The sequence below is a fragment of the Oryzias latipes genome, chromosome 13 (assembly GCF_002234675.1).
Source record: "Oryzias latipes chromosome 13, ASM223467v1".
Classification (NCBI taxonomy): domain Eukaryota; kingdom Metazoa; phylum Chordata; class Actinopteri; order Beloniformes; family Adrianichthyidae; genus Oryzias; species Oryzias latipes.
In genome coordinates, this window is record NC_019871.2 from 6,914,961 (window position 1) to 6,940,705 (window position 25,745).

The following is a 25,745-nucleotide window of genomic DNA, read 5'->3' on the forward strand; positions in this document are numbered from 1 at the left end:
AGAGTGGATAACACTCTCCTCACAGCGAGAAAACCCTGATTTGAAACCCAGCTGGATCTTTACAGTTTGGAGTTTGCGCGTCCCTTCTGTGCATTTGTGGCGTTTCTCCGGGCACTCTGGTTTCTTCACACAGTCCAAAAACAAGCTTCATTGGCTCCTTTTTGTCTAAATGGTCCCTAGGTATGTGTGTTTGTGAATGTGTAGACCTGCAACGGACTGGAAATTGGTTCAGGGTGTATCCCACCTTTGCTCAACCATTGTTGGGATAGGCTCCAGCAACCCTGTGACCCACAAGGAGATGGATGGAGACATGCATCAATTTTGCAACAAAAACAAATTAGCAATTATTCAAGCAAAACTTGTATGTTTCCACCTGCAGATTAGCCAGTTTTCATTTTCAAAGCTGATGCAGGAAAAAAAACGTTTCCTAGATACCTTTAATATGTACGTTGGAGGGTACTTAAAACAGATCACTTGGACTATTTTGAGTACATTCTTAATATTTTTGGACTTACTTTTTTATGTATATTTTGTACTGAAGAGTTTTCATTAAGGACTTTTCATCTTCTTCTGTTTCACTTGTGATTTATTTTTTGTTTTTCATTGTCTTTGTTCGTCTCACTTTGTTGGAGGCAGACGGCGTCCCTCCCTGAGAGGGGTTTTTGTTTAGAGTTTCATTCTCTTCTAGAGTACACTTAGTGCACAACTTAGCATTTGAAAAAAAGGAAACTAATTGATTTTCGTTCTGCCATTTTTATTTAGTAAAATAAAAAAAGAATTAAAAAAAGAACTTTAGATTTATTCCACTTTATATCTTGCTCGTCAAATACAGCATTTACTGTAAAAAGGATTTAATCCATAACAAATAAAACTGCCTGGGACTTTGCTGTGTGGAGTCTGCATCTTCTCCCCATGTGTGCATGGGTTTTCTCTGGGCGCTCCGATTTCCTGCAGTCCAAAAACACGCTTCATAGGTGACTTGGTTTCCCCAACCCTATTCAGCATTTTTTCAATCCAACCCTACTCAAACACACCTACCTTTGATGGCTGTCACTGAGCTTGATTATGAATCAGGGGTGCATAAGCAGGGCAAAATGGAAAACATGCAGGACAGTGTTCCCCAAGGACCAGGGTTGGGAAACACTGCTCTGAAGTGTCCCTAGGTGTCAATGTGAGTGGCTGGTGTAGGTACCGTAACCATTCAGCCTGCAATAACTGTTCGGGGTCCTTTTTACTGAGGATAACGCCACACTACGGTAGCCCCACTTGGATAAACTACGTAGTGTGGAGATCTGCTGGGGCTATACATATTTTCATTTCACGTTTCCTTTTGTAACCCAAAGTTCTTTTCCCTCATAAGTTGTGTCTGACATTATTCTTTGTAATGTTTATAGAGAGATTTAGCCACAACCCACTTTGTAAAAAGATCTGTGGCTGTTAGAATGAAACTGCTGCTCCACACAAGAGAACCGTGCCTCTGAGCAGAGCTGCTGGGATCTCATAGCTTCCTGTTTGCAGGCAGGGAAGGTGCTTTGCTACAGTGTGCAGTCCGGAGAAGGGTTCGGACCGCTGTCCATTCGGCTGCAAATGCACTTAATAATAATCATAACAATAGTAAAAGCACATTTAGAAGATAATGTCACTGTGTCGGAACTCTGTTTGTTTACAACACAATATCTTCTTCTATGGTAGTGTCGTAATTTGTCCGGACCAATCACTATCTGACACGTCATCGAACCAACGGACATCCAATCACATAATGTGATGTCAGCACTAGTGGAAGGAGGTTGTTGCAGGCCGAATGCTTATGGTACCTAACCTGGCATTACAACAGACTGGTGACCTGTTCACACTGTACCCCGCCCTCGCCCGACAGTTGCTAGGATAGGCTCCAGCAACCCAGTGACCCTGAAAGGGATTAAGCAGCTTTGGGAGGTGGATGTATGGACCATCAAAGCCCCAGTAATTCTTAAGTGGTTTGAGCATCGAACACCATTCAGCTTGACCTACTCTCTAAATATTGTACTGCTGGAGGGGTCACTGATTTTCCACCCGTTTTTCGATTGAATGTCTTCCTAAATGTAAGTTTCTATTGCATTTCTTCTCCATTCATCCCGCCCAAATATTTTCCTCGGATAAATTTCGTCAATCTTCATTTTCACAGGCAACTTTTTACTAAGTTTTAATTTAATTTCTAGTCTGTGAAAAAGGGTTTGTTGACTAATATTTTTGTTACACTCTTAGTTGACAAAATCAGCACAGCATCATTCCTGTTCTTCAGTCCTTACTGAATGGATTTAAAAGCAGTGCTATTACAAAAAAATAAAATCTGATGTGCTCAGGAACAGCTCTAAGATCCATCAGCTGTTAGAACTTAACAACCTGCTTTTAGATTCTATGCACTCAGCTTCTTCAAAAACTCAGATGTTCACCAACTGCAACTAATTTAAGTCCAGACTCTTCTCTATTTATTTAATGCACTTTTATTGCTTTTTCCCCCAAAACTTTGTGAAGCACTTTGAAATCAGATATGAAATCCCAAAAAAACCTGCCTCCTCTTGACTTTACTTTATAGATCTGCATTTTGTTGAGATATTTTTTTCTATTGGTACATCTGTTTCTGCACAAACAGTTGGACTTCATTAGATGATAGGTGTGTGTATTGGTAAGATAATAATGATAATATAATAATGGATTAGATTTATCAGCGCTTTTCCAGAAGCTCAAAGTTCTAACAAAGTGTCCATTATTCATTCACACCTCATTCATACTTGGTGATGACGTTGGCGTGGCTGCCAGTTCTCGCCTACGGTCCCTCTGACCATCACCGGGACATTCATGTACATTCACACACCAGTGGAGCCACACTGGAAGCAGGGAGGGTGAAGTGTCTTGCCCAAGGACACAACAAGGGAGTGGGGATCGAACCGCAGACCCTTCGATCATTGGACGACATGCTCAACCTGAGCCACTGCCAGCGATCCATCCCAAGACTGTACCGGAACAGTTTTTTTTAAAAAAAAGTATGACTTAGAAAAAACTATATCTGATTTTAATACATCTTTTATTGTAATAAAATAGTCAAATTGATTTTATTTAATGATAACAACCTTAAACACTGAAACAGTATCTCATATATAAGTTGCTTTTAGCCAAGCAAATTCATAGTGATTTATTTTGGTAACTAAAAATATAGTTGTTCTTAAAGGGAACAGTCAACATTGTCTTATTTTTACAACAAAATAGTTTTCAGTAAAAGAAAAAAAAGGAATTTGCCTTTACCAATAAGGTTCTAAAAGTCTGATTAAGTAAAAAAATTAAGTGCTGTTTATTTCAGACATTTCTAAATGTAGCTTCTCCAGTGCGTCTAAACGGTTCAGGAGCCTGAACGGAGCTGAAACAGGTGCCTCAAAACTGAAGGAAGAAGACAGTCTTCACTGCAGCTGCTGCTCACTTTTCTCCCACGCGGAAGGTAACTTGTATTTCAGCGCTCATCGCCACGATGTTGGCCTTTTTTCAGAGGGTTGTGCACATCACTCTGATCCATCAGATCCTGAACTAGAATCTATTGTTGTGAAGTTGGTCCGCTTCGCCAAGGCTCCATGAAGGAGCTGCTGTGCTGCTTCACTGATTCTTATCTGAAATACGAAACAACGCAATCCGCATTTTATATAATGGCAGCAACATGGCACAGAGTTTTGGTTTGGTACCCATCCCAAGTAAAAACTAAGTAGTGCGTGTTTCATAACCACAAAAACTGTCTGGCTGACTGAATGTTTAGCATTTGACACAAGGTGCTTCTCGTGATATTTGTTTTGTGCAGTGAAGAGCTACTCAAAAAGGCTTAGTGTGCTGCCAACTAGCAGTCGGGTTTAGGTAGAAAACAGGAGTTAGACACTGAAGGACGCTCATAAATAATTAAATAAATAAATAAACATCACCTTGACAGCATTTTAAATTGAAGATCGCCAAAGGAAATATCGCAATGTATTGAGAAATCGATGTTCCCCTGTTATATAATATTACTGCCTGTCCGACGAGGTGCTGGGTTTTGGTGAAGCCTTAAGCATTTGTCAAAAGAAAGAGGATAGAACAATAAACAGTAATTGTACAGAACAGCATGTGACATTATGAAGAATGATAATAACTCCTCAGAACTAAATCTGGCGTCGTGTAGGAGGACTGGAGTCTCACAGGGTTGAAGAGGATGGGAACAGAAACAGACTGTGCTCAGGACTCTTTTGTTCGGCACTTCTAAATGGATTCTGCTGTCTTTATTGTACAACGTGTTCATTGCTTCAGAGTTGATTTTGAAAAAAAAATATTTCCTGCTCTAATTTACATTAAAATAAAAAAAAAAATTTGGCAGAAACTAAGTAACAACCTTCTCTCACACACCTTCAAGTAAAATTAAAGATCCACTCTTAGGAAAATGGTGTTTTTAACATGTTCTTGTGGCTTTTTTTCTGATGATGGTTGACATTTAAAAAGAAAATTAAGCTCAAAATCGCATTTCTGAGTATTTCTTTATCCCTTGTGTTATCCTAGCCACCTTAACATTGGGTGTTGGGTCATCTAGACCCACTAGACAGTGCTCTGAACCTAGAGCAAAGCCCTGCAGTGTAGCGGGCAGTTAGTCAGCCACAGATGATTCATTTTAATTAGAAGTTTGTTTGTTTTTTAAGATGGCTAAAACATTTTTTTTCAGCAACAAAAAAACAAAAAATGAGAAACATTTGTGCTTCCCAATCAAGATTGGATCAAGAAAAAAAGTGTTTTGCCACTCTGCGAGCTCTGAAAGCAAAGAGCAAAAAAGGCTCGCCAAAGGGAATTACGGCAAATATGGATTTTGTTACGGCTAGAGTGCTTGGATGTCGTTTTACTCTGGAATTGATCCTAGCCCTAAAAAGCTACAAACTCACATCCAAACAAAAACACATAAAGATCAATTCAGAGTTCAACATTGTGCTTCAATGAAAAAGAAAAAAAAAACATGCTTCACTTTTATCCTATTAAGCTTCCGTGAACGTTTAAATGTGCTGCAGCTGGTGGTTGCATTTTTGTCCAACATAAAGTAGAATTCAGAACACTGATTATTGTCTGTTTGTTCTGGAATCACTTGGAGCTAAAATTGTTTTCAGATATTTCTTTTCTGGAACATTTCCATCCATTTCGGAGGTTTTGCCAGAGCGCCAAAAGCGTGTAATGTGAATGTGAGATAAAATAAAGAAAACTCTCAAAATCCCACAATTAAACTGAAACTGAAACACTTGAAACATATGATTTTGGTTATTTTACAGCTTTATTTGGGATTTTTACCTTTGAAAAATGCTTATAAATGAAACGCTTAAACGTCCAGTTTTTTCTGCACCGTGAGTCGGACTTACAAGCCTTAATTTAAAAATAAAAAAAACAACAGTTCGCCTCATAATCTAGACCGCTTTATGGATTAATTCTGGTTGTGTTTACTGATGTTGATCAATTTTGGAAGTAAACAATGCTTTGTTGGGTGTTAGTAGGAATACTCTAACGTGTAGTGGGGTCAGAAGGTTTTTTTTTTTACATGTTACTTAGAATGTTGAGAGTTAGCATTAGTTACAGCAACGTTTGTTTTAGCAGGATCCGTCTGTTTTTGCAAACAAGATTGAGACTTACAGTTATTGTGAACACGCCAACGTTTTAGCAGGATCCGTCTGTTTTTGCAAACAAGATTGAGACTTACAGTTATTGTGAACACGCCAACGCAGCTAACATGTAGCTGTGTCAGGCTGTGTTTTTTTTCCTACGTGTTACTAGCAAGGTGGGGCAGATAGAGGTATTGTCAGGACGCTAAAACGGTTGACGTGTAGCCATGTTCTAGAATTACTGTGAACGCAGTTAATACTTCTAACCACCTTATCTATGGACATAAGTTAGAAAATAGAAGGAATAGGAATTTATTGATGGTGTGCCTTATTGTCAGAGGTCAGAGCTCTGTCTCCCCCCTCTGGTCACCGGCTGGAACTGTCTCCAGAGTTCTAGCCACACTACAACTCCCAGCAAACCCAGTGCAAACTTCCTGGATGCCACACACCTGACTCTCATTCATTCAATCACCCACAGCATACTTAAACACTGCACTGAGTGAAGCCCAGTGCAAAGTATTGTTTGAGCCACTCTGCCTTCATTACCGAGCATTATATTTGGACCTGATCTCCTGTTTCCTGACCCTGACTTGGTTTGCCGGCCGCCTGCCCCGACCCTCACCTGGATCCCGACCAACCCGTCTCTCCTATGATGCCCTCATGCCTGTTGTCAACTCCTGCCTGCCTGACTCTGATTTAGCTTTGTAGTTTTTTTAGCTGAGCTAACAAACCTGCTACATTTGGATCCAGCCATCTTCCTGTTCTTGTGACAGCATACTTCCCCAAACATGGATCCAGCAGCAGGAGTTCCTAGCCCGACGAACCCGGCACGGTTTGCTCCAACGTCTGAACTCCGTGACCTAAGCCATTATGTCGCGCCTGCAACTAAACCCGCCTCTCAGCAACACATCCGCAGCGGCGACTCCGGTCGCTCAGTCATCTTCAACAACCATCGACAGCGGCACGCCTAGAGCAACTCTCGCTACCGCGAGAGTGGCACTTCCGGATAAATTCAGCAGGGCCACCGAGCCACGTGTGGGGTTCCTTATGCAGTGTGATCTATTATGAGGCCAGCCATTTACCTGTTCTTGTGACACTCATAATCTTGTTCGTCCTATACTGTGGAAAATACAGATGTTTTAGCCAAACTCTCCAGGTTGCTCTAGCCCTTGTGCCATCCTAGGCACTTTAACATTGGGAATTGGGTCATCTAGACCCACTAGACAATGCACTGAACCTTTTTTCTACAATGATTTGTGATCTTCACTGGTGTCCATGGATTACATGGAATCTTTCCACCTTTATCCACCTTTGTCATGGTAGGGAGAACACATCAATGTAAGGGTGGGGTCATCTAAGATAGCACAAGGGTTACACCTGAACAGCACAATAATAAATGTCAAGTTTCCGCTTGTAAAAAAAATATGACCGTGAAAAATACGGGTCAAATATGTCACATCTACAAAAACCTGCAACCAGTGGCTGATTTTCTGGATGATTCTCTGCTAAAAAAAGTAGTCTCTGAACTGAAATAAAACATTAAACATTTAATTTTGTTTATTACATGCTTAATTTTATTTGAATTTATTTTTGTGAATGTTGTTGACAGAGAATGGACAACCTTATGACTCGCTTTTTTGTGTTTTGTATTCTGGCACTGCAACAGAGTAAATGTGTTTCAATTTTTTGTTTTTTTTTATGGTGATCAAAAACCTAAAGCAAAGGTCATCAAAGCAAGATTCCTGTTCCGGTTAGACTGTCACCCGTCAGAATTAATTCTGGTTTTGGTTTGCAGGAAAAGCAAACAGGCGTGTCTGTCCTTAATGGAAGAAGAGTAACTTTAATATTTTGGTGGATTCGTTTTGACATGTGAACATTATTTCTCCATGTTCCACATCCAAAACCGTTTGAGTTCAAGTTTTCCATGTAAGGAATTTGCTCATGTAATTTTTATTTTCATTTTTATTATTTTTTGTGGAGGGAGATAGCCAAAATGTAGCATCATTTCACAAATATCACAACTGCAGAAGTTATTCAGTTATTTTGCTAAAAGTGTGGCTGATGAATGACAACAGGGGTTTCATAAATTCATACTCAGTTGTGAATACAGGAAACAAGGGCCCTTTGTGATTCCTTATTTTTGTGTTAATGTAAATGGCTAAATCCTAATTTTAAGAAATCCAGTTACACAAATTAAAATTACTTGGAATCAATTTCTTTTTCTTGGCTGAATACAGAAGATTTTACACCTAAATTTATATTTTTCAATGGAGGATAATGACTAGAATCCTGAATCAGCGGGTTCTCTGGTTTCCTCCAAAAAACATGCTTTATAGGTTAACTGATGATTCTAAATTGTCCCTTGGTGTGAATGTGAGTGTGTGCTCTGCCTTCACCCGGCGGTAGCTGAGATAGGCTCCAGCATTCCAGTCATCCCTAAAGAGATTAATTCAGTTTGGTAGATTGATGGATGGAAACAAAAGTTTAATAGTTATTTAAAACAAATGAAATGGTGTGTACATGAGGTAATGTCAGCCTAAGGCTCTTCACAAATAGGAAGCACAGATTAGCTTCTGGCAAAATACAATCTCAATACAAAACTACAAAGAATTAGATAAGCTAACCTGAAACAAACACATGCAGTTCCCTCCACAAATACAGAAAAACAACCTAATTTTATCTACAAGAGGACAATCAAATGAATCAGACTATTAAACCCCAACTCCTTAGGCAACATTTGTATCAGTTTTACCACCAGTATGTTCATTAGAGTTTAAGAAAACCTTTAAAAGTCCCAGAGTAGGGTAACAATTTAGTTATATTACAATTATACATATTTATTAGAAATCTAGGATAGTAAAAAAGTACATACCTCACCACCAAAGACCTAGACTCATTTATTTCTGTGCATCAATTCATGCACTTTGTTGTACAAGCACCAAATTAGCCTCAAAACTTGGCTTCTCAAGTTCTAGACCAGGGGTCTGCAAACTTTTACACCAAAAGAGCCATTCAAACAATAAAAACTTTAACTTCTTTTACTTTTGAAAGCAGCACACCCACGTTCCTTTCAGAATAAAGTACACCCTTTGTCAAATTAGATCCTCCTGCTGTAAAACATTTACTGGAATTAAAAATGCAGGAAAACCAAGTCAGTCATGGCATTTTCTATTTTTATGGGCAATATTAGACGCTGATGTGCAGAATAGATTGACAAGTGCTTAACTTTACCGTCTAATTTGTTTGAGCAAAAATGAAGGGATGAAGGAGCCGCATGTGGCTCCAGATCTTCAGTTTGCAGACCCATATTCTAGACTTTGCTCCTCAAGTTCTAGACCAGTAATGGGCCACTCCAGGCCTCGAGGTCCGCTGTGCCTGTATGATTTCCAGATATCCAAAGCCCACTCATGACTGATAACCTGGTTTAGGTGCATCCAGCCAATTAGAACATGCCAGAGCAGGGTATTTTGGAAAACATTCGTCTCTCAAGGCCTGGAGCTTCCCCTCCTTGTTCTTGACTTCGCTCCTCAAGTTCTAGATTTAACTCCTATAAAATGGTTGACTTCTTCTTGAAAAAAACATGTTGAATTCTTTTGATTTTGTAGGTTTTAGGAAGGAAAGAATTTAGGTAGAGAGGATTTCTCTTTTTGGAAAATATCCTAAACTCTGACATTTGCATAAATCGTTTTCTGATAGTTTGACTTCAGTTTTTAAGCAGTTGTTGGCTTATAAACGAATACTGTGGACAATATAAAAAAAAAACCTTTGTATTGGTTTCAGTGTTTGTTTATCCCAACTTTTTTCGACCTATGATTCTTCTTGAGCGGCTGTCATTTGCGTTACGGTGATTAGCAATGACTGCTTCCTCTCTGTAAACGTTGTCGAACGTCAAGGTAATTGTAGGATCCGACATCGACAGTGCTTTCCAGTTGCTGTGAAGCTGTTTAGTGCAAACGACGGCACAGTAGAGGTCTTTCACAGCCCTTGCAAATTAGTGCTGTGAAGCCTACTGACATTCACAACGGCTCCTATAATTCAGAGTGTTACTCCCCCTGCGGCTGCAGTCTTTTTGGCGTTACCGGAAGCTTGGATGCTGAGTCATTAGCACCTATGCTGATTATAACATCCAGTCAGCAGGGGTTGGTGCAGCAGTTGAGCAAACAAAGTCATGAATCCTTCCTGCCTGCTCCTGCTTCGTCAGCCATCTGAACTCTGTTCTCAGTAAACTTCACACAAAGTTCGCCTGAAGTAATCTGGTGAAATTCTTGTGCTTGTGCAGATGAGACTATCCAGGGAATAGTCTCATGGCTAAATTATCGCCCTCTTTTAAATAAACCCATCCAGTTTTCGGATTTCTATTGTGCTGTTGGGTCACAACAGCAGCAGCTCATCAAAAGTCTTCGCTGAAGATCTTTGAAGGACTAGGAAAACTCTGTTTACAGTGCATTAGGAAAATCAAAACATAAAATCATGCACACTAGCAGTTTTTATGCAGTAGAAATATTAGGTACTCCATGTTCTTCTTTTTAAAAGATGTTTACTAAAGGATTTACGAAGCCGTCTTGGGAGTAAAACTTGAATTTATAAGCTCTTTGTTTGAGAAAAAGACTTCTGTAAATATGGGATGTCTTCCTGAAACAATGCAGTCAGTGTAATGTTTTGAGATTGCTTGTGTGCCAAAGCATTTTTTCAAAGAGATACAAATGATTTTGTTCCAGTTCAACCCCCCCCCCCAAAAAAAAAAAAAAAATCAGCATCAGTCCTAAACCAAAGTTATGCCACGGTCACATGGGGAAGCACAGGCAGGATCTTCAAGATTTTTTCAATCGTTGGCATGGTCATGAACATTTTCATGTTTTTATCAGAAATAAAATGGAGGTTTCATTAAACACCACCGGTTTTGTCCTTTCCCGTATGACCTTATTGAAGGTTTATTTGTCTGGTAAAGTATCTGTCAACACTCGTTCGTGCATGCTGTCCAAAAGAGTTTTATGCTTCATCTGCTGCAGATTTTCCATGAGATATTTAATTTTTCAAATTGAAATCTTGCAGAAATGTAAACCACAATGCAAGGGATGTCAGAACAAGATTGTAGAAAAGCTGCAGTTGTTGCTAAAACTTGGATTTGTGTTGATAGCTGTTATAGTCAGGGAAAATCCAAAGCAGGTCTACCTATTTAACTAAATGCAAATGGTAAATGGTGTATACTTATGTAGCGCTTTTCTACCTTCTTTGAAGGCACAAGGCGCTTTACAATCACAGTCCCATTCACACACACATTCACACACTGATGGTCCACTGGCGAACACTGGCACCAACCTTCCACTAGAGGCAAGGCGGGGTTCAGTGTCTTGCCCAAGGACACTTCGACACATGGGCGGGCAAGGCGGTAATCGAACCTGCAATATTCCAATCAGAGGTTGACCGCTCTACCACTGCTCCATGGCCGCCCCTATAAATGTAAACCTTTTAAGAACGATAGGACTGGGTTAAAACACTAAATTCAATTCATGTAGCAGGGGCCTCCAGTTTTAATGTTAAGTCAATGCACTTTCTGCGGCGTGTTTTGAGCGTGAGGCCTAGCGTGGAACTGTAGCGCGTTTTGGGCCGTGTGTCACCTTTTCAGAGTGCAAATATCTGAACCTTGGCAAAGAAATTACATCCCATCATATAAATCCCAATAAGAAACTTGTTTTTAGCAGTTGATGATGGGATACTATCAAAGGGATTGGTGGGTGGAGTCCAAAATGTATATATGAGATATAGATATGAATAGACAATACTTCCATGGAGTGATCAGGCTAAAAACTATAAACAGTAACTCCCACATGCGTCAGTGGCGTCAAGTTTATGAACACATTTTTGTACAAGCGTCAAGCAGCAAACTTGAGTGGCAGCAAATTTGATGCACAAATTGCGTTTGGTGTGAACATTTAATCATTTTCATTCCAATGTCTGTAAACATGTTGAAGTTTTTTGTTTGCAACATTAACATCACTGTTCCAATGACCCTTCTGCAAGTCACACAATGGTTTTCTGTCCCTGAAGTGCATTGATCTGAACATTTGTCTCTACAGAGCTACTCAACTTTTCAAGCCGAAACAATCGTATAGAATCACTTTTGTAAATAATAGTCTGTCACAGTTTTACCAACTCGCTTCCCATTCAGAAAGAATCGGCTTTGATTTTTCTTTGCACTTTCTCTTTGCTCAATCTCATTATTCTCAATTCAAATTATCCAGGCATATTCTGTACATTCAAGACACACAAGAAAAAAAATGCAGCAATTAACTGCAGATTTTAACAATGCCCCTACTGTCAGCAAATGTTAACATGATCGACAGGATCTTGTAGCTGGAGGGCAGAGTCCTTAGACTGCACATTAACGTCAGTCAGCAGAGGGTAAAAGTTCTCTGCTTCCGCTGTCAATCAGGTCAGCTTCTTAATTATAAAGTCTTCGTTTGTCAGTGGTGGAAGAAGCATATAAGACCTTAATGAAATAAACCTACCTCTTAAATGTCATTAATGGAAACTTTCCTGGTGTGTTCATACAATCAAACTAGGCATGTGATAGTGGAGCGCCTTGGAATTACTCAGCATCAACCAATAATTAACTTAATGAAGGTCATCTGTGAGAAATAAGGACAATTTCTTTAAGAAAATACTCATCCAGCTGTATTTCCACAAGCCAGCATCTCCCCACTAAAGAGCACATTTGACCTTTTACTTTAAACCTTCAAAACAAACGCAAAAAAATTATATATGGACATGGAAGATAGAAGATCTAATTAGATTCCAAGCTGTTCTTTTTGTTTTAACATTTAATTAACTTTGTGTACTTTTTAAGTGATTTAGCATCACTTAAAATGTCTCCGACTATATACTATTTAGTAGAGCACAATTACATCAGTGTTATAGTTTACCAAAGCACTTCCTTTTTTTGTTTTACCAAAAGTGACTAGTCAGTCTGTACATAAGAGCTGGACTGAGTGACCCCACCTCTCCCCTGAGTTCCAAACAGGAAATATTTATAATAATGGATTATATTTATTTGCACTTTTCCAGACGCTCAAAGCACTTACAATGTGTCTATTATTCATTCACTCATCATTCATACTTGGTGATGACTCTGACCATCACCAGGACATTCATGTACATTCACACACCAATGGAGCCACACTAGAGGCAGGCATTGACTGGGGGTTGGAATCGAACCTCCGACCCTACAATCATTGGATGACCTGCTCAACCGCTTGGGCCACCCTGGTTCCCCCCACCAGGGATGGGGTAGGGGACAGAGGCTCAGAGGTCCCATCTTCCTTGCATGTATATTTGTGTATGCGTGTGTGTTGGAGTGTATATTGTTGTGGGGTAAAGGGTGCGAGTACTAAAAAGTGCAGTGAAATTGTCGGGTGGATAAAGATCAATTTTCTATAAATCCTTTAAAAATAAGCTTTCTTAAACAGGAGTAAAATATTTTTTGTTCCATTTCCCAATCCATAAAATGGGTTTATTATGCCCTTGTCTTTGAAAACATAGTTGACGTGAAGAGAAACACAACAGAATCCCCAATGTTCAAGTTTCCATAAAGAATCAAGAGACTCTGACCCAGAGTAATAACTTGTACTCTTGCACAGCTGTGACTTGCAAATGGGACTTATTTGCTGTCAGTTGGGATTCCTGTAAAAGCTGCATCATGTGTGAATTATCCATATTTTGTGAATACACTCAAATTATTGACAGAGCCTGCAGGATAATAAAGGACTGCTGCACGCACTCATCCTCGCCAGCTGTCAAAAGAAATCCCCTGCTCCAATTTGAAATAATTTCTCAAATATCCACATTATTTTGTCCTCCATCTCTTTTCCGTGTTTGATGCAAAACTAAAATTGTGGCCCGTTTGATCTAAAAAGGCTTCTTCCCTCCCGTCTCAATGGGGAGATGTGGCAGAATGTGATGCGCAGACCACAGACTTCCTTCCATGATCCCAGCAGTGAAGAGAGTAACTTATTGTCAGTGAGCCATCTGAAATTAGAGGCAAAATTTGTTCCTTCACATCCATCAAACCACAATGATTGCTCACACAGAGTGATCTATTACAAAATTCTCCACTTAGGTCCGGCCTCCACACGGTTGGTAATGGATGCTTTTTGATGTTTCTTCACCTTGTTGAAACTGGAGGGCAGAGCTTTTAAGGAGGAAAAAATTCTAGCATCTTCACTTTTCATTTCTTTTTTCTGGTAACATTTCCGACTTCTTAATCCACCACACCAATGATGGTTAGGTGTTACTAATTTCTGCCTACTATTCTATTCCCTTGAAGAAAAATTGTCGCACATTTTTAAATCAGAGTTTATTTTGTCAACCTATCAACATACCGGGCCTCTTCATTGGGTTCAAGAACCCCACACTAGTGCATGCACTCACAGTTGGAAGAACTTTGGTGGGAAATATTAAAAATCTTGTTCCATGCTTTTTTTTCTCACAGCTGGATTCTGACATATGAAAGACTCAGTGTCATATAATTTCGGTTGGGCACAAAACGCAATCATCAATTTCTCCTCCGGAACGATTTTGAAATGGTTGGCACTTCCGAGAAGTAAAAAGGATGCGACCCATACGATGGAAAGGTAGTGGTAAGAAGCAAATTGATGTAATCCCATCTCCATTATGTTGTACTTACCGTTTATTTTATTTTTTTACATAGTTGCCATAATTTAGTTCCTACCATCTATTTTAAAGATTTAATTACTAAAATAAGTATTATTAATTCTTTTTTCAGTTAGATTTTTTATTAAGTAACACTGCAATTAAATTTGCTTACAAATGTTTACACATAAACCACAGAGTGAGTCATTTTGGCACCTAAATATCCTACACTGGTTCACTTCAGCCTACATTTAACCAAGACTTCTGCATCAACCCGTTGTGAAAAACAACTGCTTGGCAACAAATCTACCATCTGGGGACAGGTCTATACTTCCTCACAACATGAATATCTAGCTCACACATCATGTTACGGCTAAAATTAGACCCAAAAACAGTCGCAATGATGCTTAACAACCAGGAGAGCTGTAAATGCTAAACTTGGCACAGCACGAAAAATGTGTTGTAATTGTTTCATCTCATCGGTTATTGTTGGATATGGGAGGAATAAACATTTCCTGCCACATCCAATACCAGTGACTGGGACACAGGCACATTGCTGTTAAAGTAAGACCTTTCTGAATTCTCATTTGCACCACTATGCTGTTTGTCAGTCAATGGCTTTAGCATTTCTTTATTCCTAAAAGCCCAAAGCAAAACCCTGGTGTTTCTAGTAAATAAGTGGCTGTCAGGACAGACTTGCTCTACTTCTCATTGCCAAGGACATAAACCGTTTCTGCTACCACACTTCATCCCTCGCATATGTTAGAAGCTCTGCGTACACAGGCATCTCCTCACTTAGGACTCTTTTTGCTTACAGTGCTGCAGGTTTTTGACGGCGTTTTCTGTCTCTCCAGAATCATATTTTTCCACTCCAGTAAAACACAAAATCTCAGTCTTTGTCAGATTGGCCTAGAAACAACAACCAGGAGCCACGCAAACACTGATCATTACGGTGCAGCAAAAGCTTTTGAGACAGAGGTGAGCCACTTCAAACTGTCCATTATCATCGTTTGTGGCTGGCTTTACACATCTTCAGGCACAAATCGTGTTTACAGGGTCAATCACCTGCCTCCTACTCAGTCTGAGTAATTGGAAATGACAACTGTTACATATTGCATTTCCAGCAGAGGGGAAATTTGGTTAGTGGTTCTGTGCTTCAGTAAATACTTATTGCAACAGCAGACTCCTTTGCACTTTACATAGGAAGCCAGTTAGATGACTTTAAAGTGATAAAATCTGATGGTAAGAAATCGAATGCTTACATGAAATTAAAACCAAAAAAAGTTTAGACCATTGGTTCTATTGCAAGTTTTTGGTTCACAATGATGTCTGAAATCAATAAAATAAATAAAAATGACTTCATAATTATGTTTTTTCTGTGAAAAACCCACACATACACTGCTTTTAGAATTACAAATACATTTCTGTGGCGTTATCAAGAATGACTTTGAAAATCTTGTTTTTGGTGGGTTTTTTTTTTACACACAATCTTATAGTATTTTTCTCATGATAGAGGACAGCTATAAAGACAGTTAACATTAAACTAGCATTTCTGAGTGTTTCTTTATTCAAATCTTTGTGAATCATGAAAAAATGTCATTTGAAAAAGATTGTAGTTACTTACATGCTACACCGGAGGCGCCACAAGCACCCTTAAGGTATTACTCCATCCAGGAGTACAGCAGACACACTTGGAAATTTCACATAAGATGAAGACTGAGATATCCAGTCGGCAGCAGGCTGTGTGCATAAACCCATGTGAGTTTTCCTGGGAGCAGAGGGTTCATGTGTCAAAAAAAGAAGACCAAATTAAAACAAGAACGAGGGAACAACTCTTGATTAAAAAAAAAAAAAAGAACAGATGTTAATCTTTACACTGCTGTTTTTGGATTTGTGCCTTTAATTTTGTTTTGTTTGGTTTTTTTGTTCAGGTTATCTTGTTCTGTTTTGGGTTTCACTCTGCTTCACATTGTGTTCACACCTGGTTAAATATGCCAATTACCAAGGCTGTTTCCCATTCAGTTAATTAATCCTCTGTGTGTTTAAGATGATAATTCCTATTTTATTTACTCATCCTCTGTCCTGTCACCTTACTTTTAAAACTTTCCTTCAGTTATGTTGGTTTCTTAATCTCAGAATTGATGTTATTTTACTGTTTTTGTTAAGTTTCTTATTTTTTAAGTTTTTTATTTTTTTAGTTGTAGTTTATTTGTAAATGTTTTTTTTCCTCCACCTGCCCTGAACTCCTGCTCTTTGGTCTTTCACTGCCTCAAATCATTTCTAATTTTTTGTAATTATACATCTTTTTTTTTTTTAAATCTGTCTTTGAGGGGGGAAAAAAAGGATTATATCAGCTTTAGCTTAAAAGATCATCTTCTAAAATAATTAAGTCCAAAAGAAAAAAGGTTCAAAAGTATCCCTCAGCCTTAAATATCTGTTAACTTCTCACAAAATGTTTCATGTTCAAAGTCTTCAGAGTCCAAATGCAAAGCCCTGTTCAGAAGCTCCAGCAGGCAGAACTTCTGTGCCTTTGGAGATGAAGCTGCTTGTACAGATTTGAGTCATGTCAATCATTTGGCACAGAATAGAAGCTGGAATCCCATAAGATTAGGCACCAAACATGCATTTTAAATTAATCTTTTAAAAAAATATATGGATAAAAAAAAAGGAATCTATTTGGGAATGTCTCGTACTATAATGCTATTTTTAAAAAAGCTCCCCTCCGCCAGTTTGTTTGTGTCAGTAATCCGTCAGCTGTGTTAAGAAGAGGACATCATTTCACTGTGCCTCAGTATGAATTTCATTACGTTTTGACACATAATGTTGTGTCTTTAACAGGAAAAAGGACTTTGACACACGTCTCCCAGCTGTCACGCCATGTTTCACAAAAGAATTGAGGGTGTTATTTATTTATTTTTACATGTGACCCTTCTCTCTCTCTGAACATATTTTCTGATTGTCTTTAGGCCAAAAACACAAAATCTGTGGACTGTAATTTACCAAACAGGATTGAAACACCATGATTATGTACAACAGGTGAAAATACAAAAAAATGACTGTTGGCAAGCAGATGTAAAAATTGATTTTAGTGGGTTTTGACGGTTGCAAACTCAATCCTTGGTTTATTCCAGATTAAAAATGGTACGAACTAACCCCTTTTTATGAAAAGATGTTAAAATCAGAGACAGTGTGATCACTTAGGATGTTGCAATAATGAGAAAAAGAAGCCTCTTTGCTTTATAGTTTTATAGGTTCAGAAAAAAAAGAGCAGAGTTGTCTAATTTCCATATCTTCACAACATTTAAAAGAGCATCATTCAAATACGATGAAGTTGATTTCAACTAGTGAGAATTTCAAATTGGTTGGGTCAAGGGCAAAGCTTTCCAGCTTAAACACCTTCTTTTATGGTCTCAAAGAACTGACCCGAGCTGTGAACCGTCAATTAGAAAATTCAAGAAAAAGCAGCTGGAGTTTTAAAAACCGACGTTTGTTGGCTCTTCTTATTTCCTTTTGCCACCCTGCTGCACGACTTCTCATGCGCAGCTTTGTTGATACTATTGTGCTTCTTCTACATGTGTAATGTGCATTCCCATGTGGAGCAGCAACCTCTCAAAGCAACCGCACGACAGAAAATGTCGGCCTTAAATACACCCATGTAAAGCTTTTCCCAACCAGACGATGTCAGGAAGCAGTGATTGGTCAGTGTCGGAATCAGGAGAGAGCTTATTCGAAGGCCACACCCCTACCACATCTGATTGGTCAGTTGATAAATTGAATAATATGCACTTAAGAGAAAAATCATGCAAAAGAAATTAAGCGTTAGCAAGAAAAAAAAAAAAAAGTACAGAGCAAGATTGTCACAAATATGAGTAATAGCTATTTATTTCCTAATAGAAGTTAATGGCGCTTTGGCTTCTTGGTACCAGCAGGCACTCCTTTTAACTATTGTAACTGAAGCTAACAGACTATTTTCTGGATTTTTCCCAACAGATCATGGACCATCGACTCTACATGAGAGAACTGAACTGAGTGCGTGTGATGTCATCCATAGAAAATGGTTAACTTCCAGCTCCACCCACATAAAGCCAATTCAGTCACCATTGTCCCATTATACGGTCGCTGCCATGTTGGAGCCATGCAACAGTGATTAGTCAGAGTAGTCTGAATAAACGTTTCTATGGCAACTACTGTCGCCAATCAGAAGTGAGCATGTTTAAAGTCCACACCCCTTCTACTGAAAGCAGGCCTAGGAGAATCTGCGGGTACCACATGCTTTGATTGAGGCTTCTGATTAGTCCGTTTATAATTTGAATAACTTGCGATTTACAAAAAATATTGTGGAAAAGAAAATTGGGTTAGCAGGAAGATGTTAAAAAGAGGTAGCAAATTAAATATGGTTGTTCTGACAGATATAATGACTGAGTAATAATTGTTTATTTATCGATAGAAGTGATGAGATTTGGGCTTTTTGGAGCCAGCGGGTACTTCCTGTTCAGAACACCAGGGGGGAGGGATTGCTTAGTCCAGTTCTCTTTTACAGTGAAAGTTATGGACCTGAAACTTCGGACCTCACTCACAAAAAAAGTGTCTGTCTGGTATTTGAAGCTATGTTGTTGCTGCTGGTGTGTCAAGGACCGTGAAAACTTGGAGGCTGCGCTGCAACGATCCAGCACAGATCACCAAAAAAAAGCCTAACTTCAAACAGCTTGGCCCTGCCAACCCCGGCCCAGGTCAATTACCTAATTTTTTTACCTTCAACCCCTCAATGTTCCGCCTCAAGTTTTAAGAACAAGTTAACCCGCAGTTCATTCTTAAATGCAAATATTTCCAACTGCGCCTTGAATTCCTCACGGGCCCTGCTGGTCAAACATGAACAAAAAGGCTAATTAATGCAAATGTTGCTGTTGTTAACCGCCAAAGGAATTTTAATGCAGGTTATCAACTCCTTTAGCAAGCAATTCACAAGAAAATAAGAGGCTTTTCCTTACTAAGCTGCTGTCTGCTGTGCAAGCTATCAGTCTGAGGATATTAGCAGAGCACAGGAGCCCCTCTAATTACATTTTGTGCAAGAAACGCCCCTAAGATCTTTCTGCTGCTCTTACAATTATTCATCCCATCACAAAAAAAGTTAATTATTTTTTGTTTTATGGACATACAATAGAAAACAATTAAAAAGGGGAAGATAGGACAAAGAATAAAGAGAAAATTGCTTACAAACATGACTTTTTTGTTTTGTTTCTTTGATTAATAAACAATGAAAAAAAAGTTACCCTGGAGGGGACTTATGATTTTTTAAGAGTTCTTTGCTCCCTCCTGGTAGCTCTGATTTCTGGATAGGTAAATCTGTTCTTTCCTTGAAAAAGCCCCCCCTGAAGCAGGTAAACAAACAAACAAAAAGTCCTTTTCCAAACAGAAAGAACTTGTTTGCGTATTTTAATTTAATCTTTATCAATGTTTTCTCATGAAAACCACAAGGGAACGTCAAAGTATCGTCTGAAAATAATCAAGTAAGGGGGAAAAACGCTTGATTTGGAGGCTGTGGTGCAGTGGTCTGGAATATTTAATGGAGATAAAGCTGCAGGGCACCCCATTCCAGAGGAATATACAGGCCCTAAAACTATCAGGGAGCTCACATTGAAACAGTAGGTCTTGAAGTTTTTATAAAAGTAAAAATTCAAGCGTAATTAAGGTAATTATTCATGACGAATAATTAGCAGGTTTATAAGGAAAACTATCACTTCACAAAACAAAGAAATAAATAAGACAAGTGTACGTATGTGCAGGGTTTTGTTTTTCTGCAAACACTTCACAGTATGTCACGTGTTTCTCAGTCTCAGATGTGTTTGAGGCATTAAAGGTATTTTTAGAACATCTTAAAGAACAAGTTCCAGCCCAAATGAAGAACTGTGTCCTCAAAAACTGCTGTTGAGAGTCAAGGAAGATTTTGCACAGGAGGGAGTGCGGTCACACCAAAGACAATATTACAGTTTTAGAGCTAAAAAAACCTCCAAACAAGGAGGCAAATAAAATAAAATGAATAAAACACAGCATGAAGGGTGAGTTGGGAAAGTAGAGAGGCTTCTTCAGTTATGGAACATGATTTATTTTAAGTGAATGTCCTTCATGTCTCATCTCTATATCTACAGACACACCAGGCATTTGACCCTTTTTTGAGAATGGGCTAAACGCTGGTTCTTGAACGTGTGTTCAGCCATGTATGTTCAGTCGGGAGGGGTTTCTTTTTCTTCTTTTTCTACTGTGTGTTGCAAGTTATTATTTATATTTCAAATACTTTCTATCTCTGCACAGAAGCTCTTCAGGGTGGACCGAGTCCTTTGCTGTGTGTTGCTGCAAAATGAAAGAAACATGCATTGATATTTGCAGGCAGGGCCTTTCGTGACAGAGATACGTCTACATTTCCAAAGTTTTGTACATCAGTAAGATATTTGACTACAGATTTCTGTCTTCTTGCTTTGATTGACTTTTCCCTAAACAGAGGTTACTTTAAAACCCATCTGAGCTGTTTTAAGGGCTAAAATGTTCAATATTCTATCCATTTTAATAGAATTCTGTGCTTACCTTGTGACAAAGTTGTATCTACTTGTCACCTGTAATTGCTCATCACTTTTAAAACACAACCAACAAATGTTTAAAAATTTGTTTGATTTTGTCATGTTTCTCACCTTCTCTTCCTGGTACCAAAAAACCAAAATGGTGGCCGAGGCCTTCACTTCCTGTTTGGGAGTTGGGCATAGGAAGTGGAAAGAATTTGGTTTTCTATACCTTTTGGTTGTAATGATTTGAGTTGTTTGTTTATTTATGTTTTTTTTTGTTTTACATGACTTCAACTGTATGATTTACAAGACATTTTTATCTTTTGTTGTATATTTACTTTTTCTTCCTGGGAGTGGCCAGACAATTAACTGGAGCCCATAAAAGGGAAGGAGCTCAGTGTGAAGCAGGAGGATGAGCTTGGGTAAGCTGTGCAGCCAAGATGTGTGAGCTGAGAATAAAAACCTGTTCCTGAACTTTAAGGCCATCTGCCTCCTGTTAACCAGGCCACTCTAGTCACACCACATTGTGACATACCTGAAGAGCAAATTCCTCACACAGAACCCTTCCATAATTCTAAAAATCTTTCCATAAACCTAATTCATAACTTCCCCTCTGATCGTTTCGCTGACCCTCTTGCCTCTTTGTTGTTGTTTACAAAGTCCAGTCTATCACATCTTCTGAAAACTCTCAATGACACAGAAGATACAGATTTTGCACAAATGGATGGATGTGCTGCAGGTTGGAATTTAAAACTCTGTTCTGGTTGAAAAAAAACTAATTCCTCAAGGGAAGACACGCTGTGATTGAAGTATTTACAAGCAGGCAGAAATGTGATGGCATGGAGTGTGGGGCTGACACTGACGCATGACTGAACAGATTACTGAGTACATGCTTCGCAGCGGCCCTTTTTGTTGTGATGCCTCCCCTTATTGTGGTGAGGTTAAAAGGCTCACCTCTAAGGAAGTTGTATTTCTTTACACCCTCCCTCCTCGATTCTCATTTGATACATCAGTCCACTAAGCAAAGACCGTGTCAGCACAGCCTGACCCCACTGCTCCTTCAGCTGACAGCTTTGTTAAACCTAAAAAAACATTGTGACAGGCCCTTAACAATGAATGATCTGTTTTTTTGAAGATTTTATAAACATGCTGAGTCATGGTAAGAGAGGCCTTACTCCTAACTGTGTGGAACAGAGAGGCTGTTGGATAAAAGCCTTTTTTTGTGTGTGTTACCGCCCTCACTACATTCCAAGAAGCTTTTTTAAAGCTGGTTTCATCCAGTAACACATAAGGCTTGGATCTGAGAAGTCTCTGTTTTCACTTCTTTTATTTCATCAGCAATAGAAGAAAGTAATATCTCTTCTCGGCTTCAAATATGTGCTCATATGGTTCTTAAAAGAACCAGCAGCCTTGATCCAACCTAGATCAATATAGAGGGATGTATTTGGAGAGAAAGAACAAGAGTATCCATCCAAAATCCATTTTGGCAGTGGTCCTCAACCCCGTGGTTGTGGACTGGTACCGGTCGGTGGGACAGTCAGTACTGAAACACGACCCACATTTATTCTATTTTATGTATAACCGGATTCTGAAGTTTTACTTTTAAAAAACTACTTCAAGGTTGGGGACCACCGATTAAAGGAAAATCTATATCACATTTTCCTATCACATGGTTCCTACACAACATCTAGTGTACAAATAAAGTTTAAATCCACTGCAGGTATTTTTACAGAGGATGAAGATAAACTGTACCCTTAAAAGTTAATGGAAACTAAAAGCTAAGCAAACAAAACACTTTTTTGTTTTTTTTAATCGGACGCTCACTTCAGCCTAATACAGGTACGTGAAAATATTGACATTAAACCGTTTCATGGCCTGAAAAAAGTTGAGGACCACTACCTTATGGTGTGACGGGGGGCACCAAGGACCCAAAAGCAGGAAGCTCAGTTTCCACAAAACTGGCAGCATGGCACACAGGTGACCAACTAAAAAATTCCAACACCACTGACATTGTGAGGGTTCCTTGAATACCTAAAACACAAATGACTAAATAGAAACAGCTGGACCCAATTAGGAGCCAGCAACAACAAACAGTACACCCAATGACCTTTAGGGTCACAGGGATGCTGGAGCCTATCCCAGCTGCTGCTGAGCAAAGGAAAAGGACACCCTGAATGGTTTGCCAGTCCAACGCAGGCTCACACAAAATCAAACTCACACACTTAGGATGTCCCTCATGTCCCCCAATGATGCCAGTAAACTCTCTTTTTGGTTACTTTAGTGTCAGTAAAACGAACTATTATGGAGTATTAGGGCCACCAAAAACGCAAAGAAATATGTGAGAGAAAAAATCTTAAAGTATGAAAAATAAGTGTTGCATTTATGAGAAGAAAGTCAAAATAATGAGAAAAAAAATTGTAACCGCTTACAATGCACTCTACGTCACTCACACCAACAGAAAATTTGCTTTATTTTCTTGTTGTTTAATTTATTTTTCTTAGAAAACAGCCTTTTGCCTCATAATCTTGTAACATTATAGTACAATTTTCAATCTATAACTTATGAAAACTAAATAACTTTATTTTTGTAAAATAATGCCTTATTTCTCTCAGTGTAACACCTAATTCCTGTGTATTTTTTACTTTATTCTCATTTATTTATCTACAGTGCCTCCTAGAGAACCAATTGAATCGGCTAGTTCAAAAGAGGCCCAAGTCCAAGAGGTTTGTTTTTCCAGGAAATTATTTTAATTACATAGCTTAAAGGGAGGCTGCACCAAATGATTAATACTTTACCCAGATTCAGTTCATAGCTTACAAATGCTATAATATGAAGCACCTCACTTTTATCATTTCAGAGGACTAGCAAACTAAAGTCTCTGGACTTGGGCCCTTCTTGAATTAAACAGGGGCGCTGCCATATTGGATAACTAGTGCTGCCATCTATGGGATAAAGCAGAACCCATGAAAGAAAGTTAAGGAATTTGGCACTTAATGCATTTTAAATGTCAAGCATAGTCAATACATTACAACGGACTTGGGACTTTTTTGCACATAATCAGATAGCTTTTCCCTTGAAGACCATAGAACATATAATATCTCTATTTTGAAAAATTGTGGACTTGGGGCCCCTTTTTGAACTAACCGATTCAATTCTTTGTGAGAGAAAAAGAAAGAAAGAAAGCAGAAAGTCTCTATCTTTAAAACAAATCTCATAAACAGAAACAGTTGTTTTGACATTAGAGGTGTTTTTCTTGTGTTTGAGTAAAGGAGTAAATAAAGCGAGTGCAGAACACAATGCAGTGTTTATGAGGTTTGTGAATGTGAAGTCTTTGGGAGGCGTTTACTGTAGACAATGAAAGCATACATGCACGTTCGTCATCCACAGAGACCTTGCTGTCTTGTTGATTAATAAAAGCTTCATCTCACGGCGCTGTTCCCATTGAGAATCTGTAACCAGCTGCAGCAGTGTGACTAAACCACAGAAGGAAAGCTCGTTCCTCGTTCGACTCATATTTCTTTGTTTTTCTTGCTTACAGGTGTGTTTTAAAGTTTCTTTTTAACCATTTAACTAGCAAAGAAAATCATGTTACAACTTTTTGGAGTAAAACAACTGATGGAAATGATTTCTGTTTCTATCGCTGTTTCTATCGCTATTTATGTAGCGCTTTGCTAAATTCTTAGAAGGCCCAAAGTGATTTACAGTCTCAGTCTGATTCACCTATGAACACACATATTCACACACCGCTGAACTCTGGCACCAACCTCTAACCTCCAGGAGGAATGTGGGGTTCAGTGTCTTGCCCAACGACACTTAGACACATGGGCGGGCAGAGCGGAAACCGAACCTGCGATGTTCCGATCAGAGGTCGACCGCTACAATACCGCTGTAATATAAATGTTAAGAATGTAGAAAAAATGTATGAAAAAAATAATGAAGCATTTCTTTATTGGCATACGCTGAGTAAACTATTTAAAAAAAACAACACAGGCTTATTGATTTTGGCTAAAAACAGCAAAATCCTAATGAAAAGACCACTGAACACATTTAAAAACGAAAAAAACTTAGTTGGAGTGAGACTTTAAAGAGGAATATTAAATTAATCGATTGAACTTATTTTCTTAGATAAACGTATTTATGGGCTGAATGCGTCGAATTCCTCATAATGTGAAACCGACATTTTTATTTTCGGGTCATAATTTCATATGTATCTATTGCACACCTGTGTTGGTTGCTTCTTATGTGTCTCAAAGATGCAGACTGTGCTATATAAGCCCTGTGAGGGTATTATCCTCCCCTCCGGAGAGCCAATGCACCTCTCGTGGATTTCCCACAGCTGCAGACACATATCTGTCTGCTCTGATTTAAAGGAAACTGATATCGAAGGACGTGAGCATAAATCGTGCCATCGTCTCAGCTGTTGCCGTCAGTTTGTGCCCTGTGAAAAAGAAACGGTTACCTGAGAGGGTCAGCTTTTCTTTTTTTTTTTTTTTTTCGCAGTGATTGTCCACACCGCTGTGCAGCTGCACAGTCATCTCTTTGCCTCACTGCAAGGCCCGTTTAAAATGCACCGGCGATAAAAGGCGGAGGCCTGCAGCACTCACCAGCATTGTCAGCATTCATCAAGGCCGCGTAGACTTTCAGGCTGGCATATGGCGTGAGCCTTCTGTTGAAAACTGGGAACTTTTCAACAGCCGTGTCGGCTCTGATCAAGTATTTGCACAAAATTAAGTCCATTTTGTGGACCAGAACTAAATAAATCACTTGATTTAAGTCCGACTCAGCAGGATGCTGAATTAATAGACTCCATGGCAACTGATTCATCAAATGGACAACCATGTCTTGCTGACCCGCTTTCCCTCGCCGTCCCCCAAATAAAAATAATTCCATGTTCAAATACACTTGCACGGATATAAAT

The 25,745-nt window shown here is 39.0% G+C and overlaps 1 long non-coding RNA gene across 1 annotated transcript; it reads right to left on the reverse strand.

Moving 5' to 3' along the window:
- Positions 1–20,330: 20,330 nt before the first annotated feature.
- Positions 20,331–22,812, reverse strand: LOC110016151. The gene is made up of 3 exons (XR_002291436.2): positions 22,727–22,812; positions 21,782–21,909; positions 20,331–20,621 (listed from the first exon to the last, which is right to left on the reverse strand). It is a non-coding gene; the product is annotated as an uncharacterized LOC110016151 (long non-coding RNA).
- Positions 22,813–25,745: the final 2,933 nt, after the last annotated feature.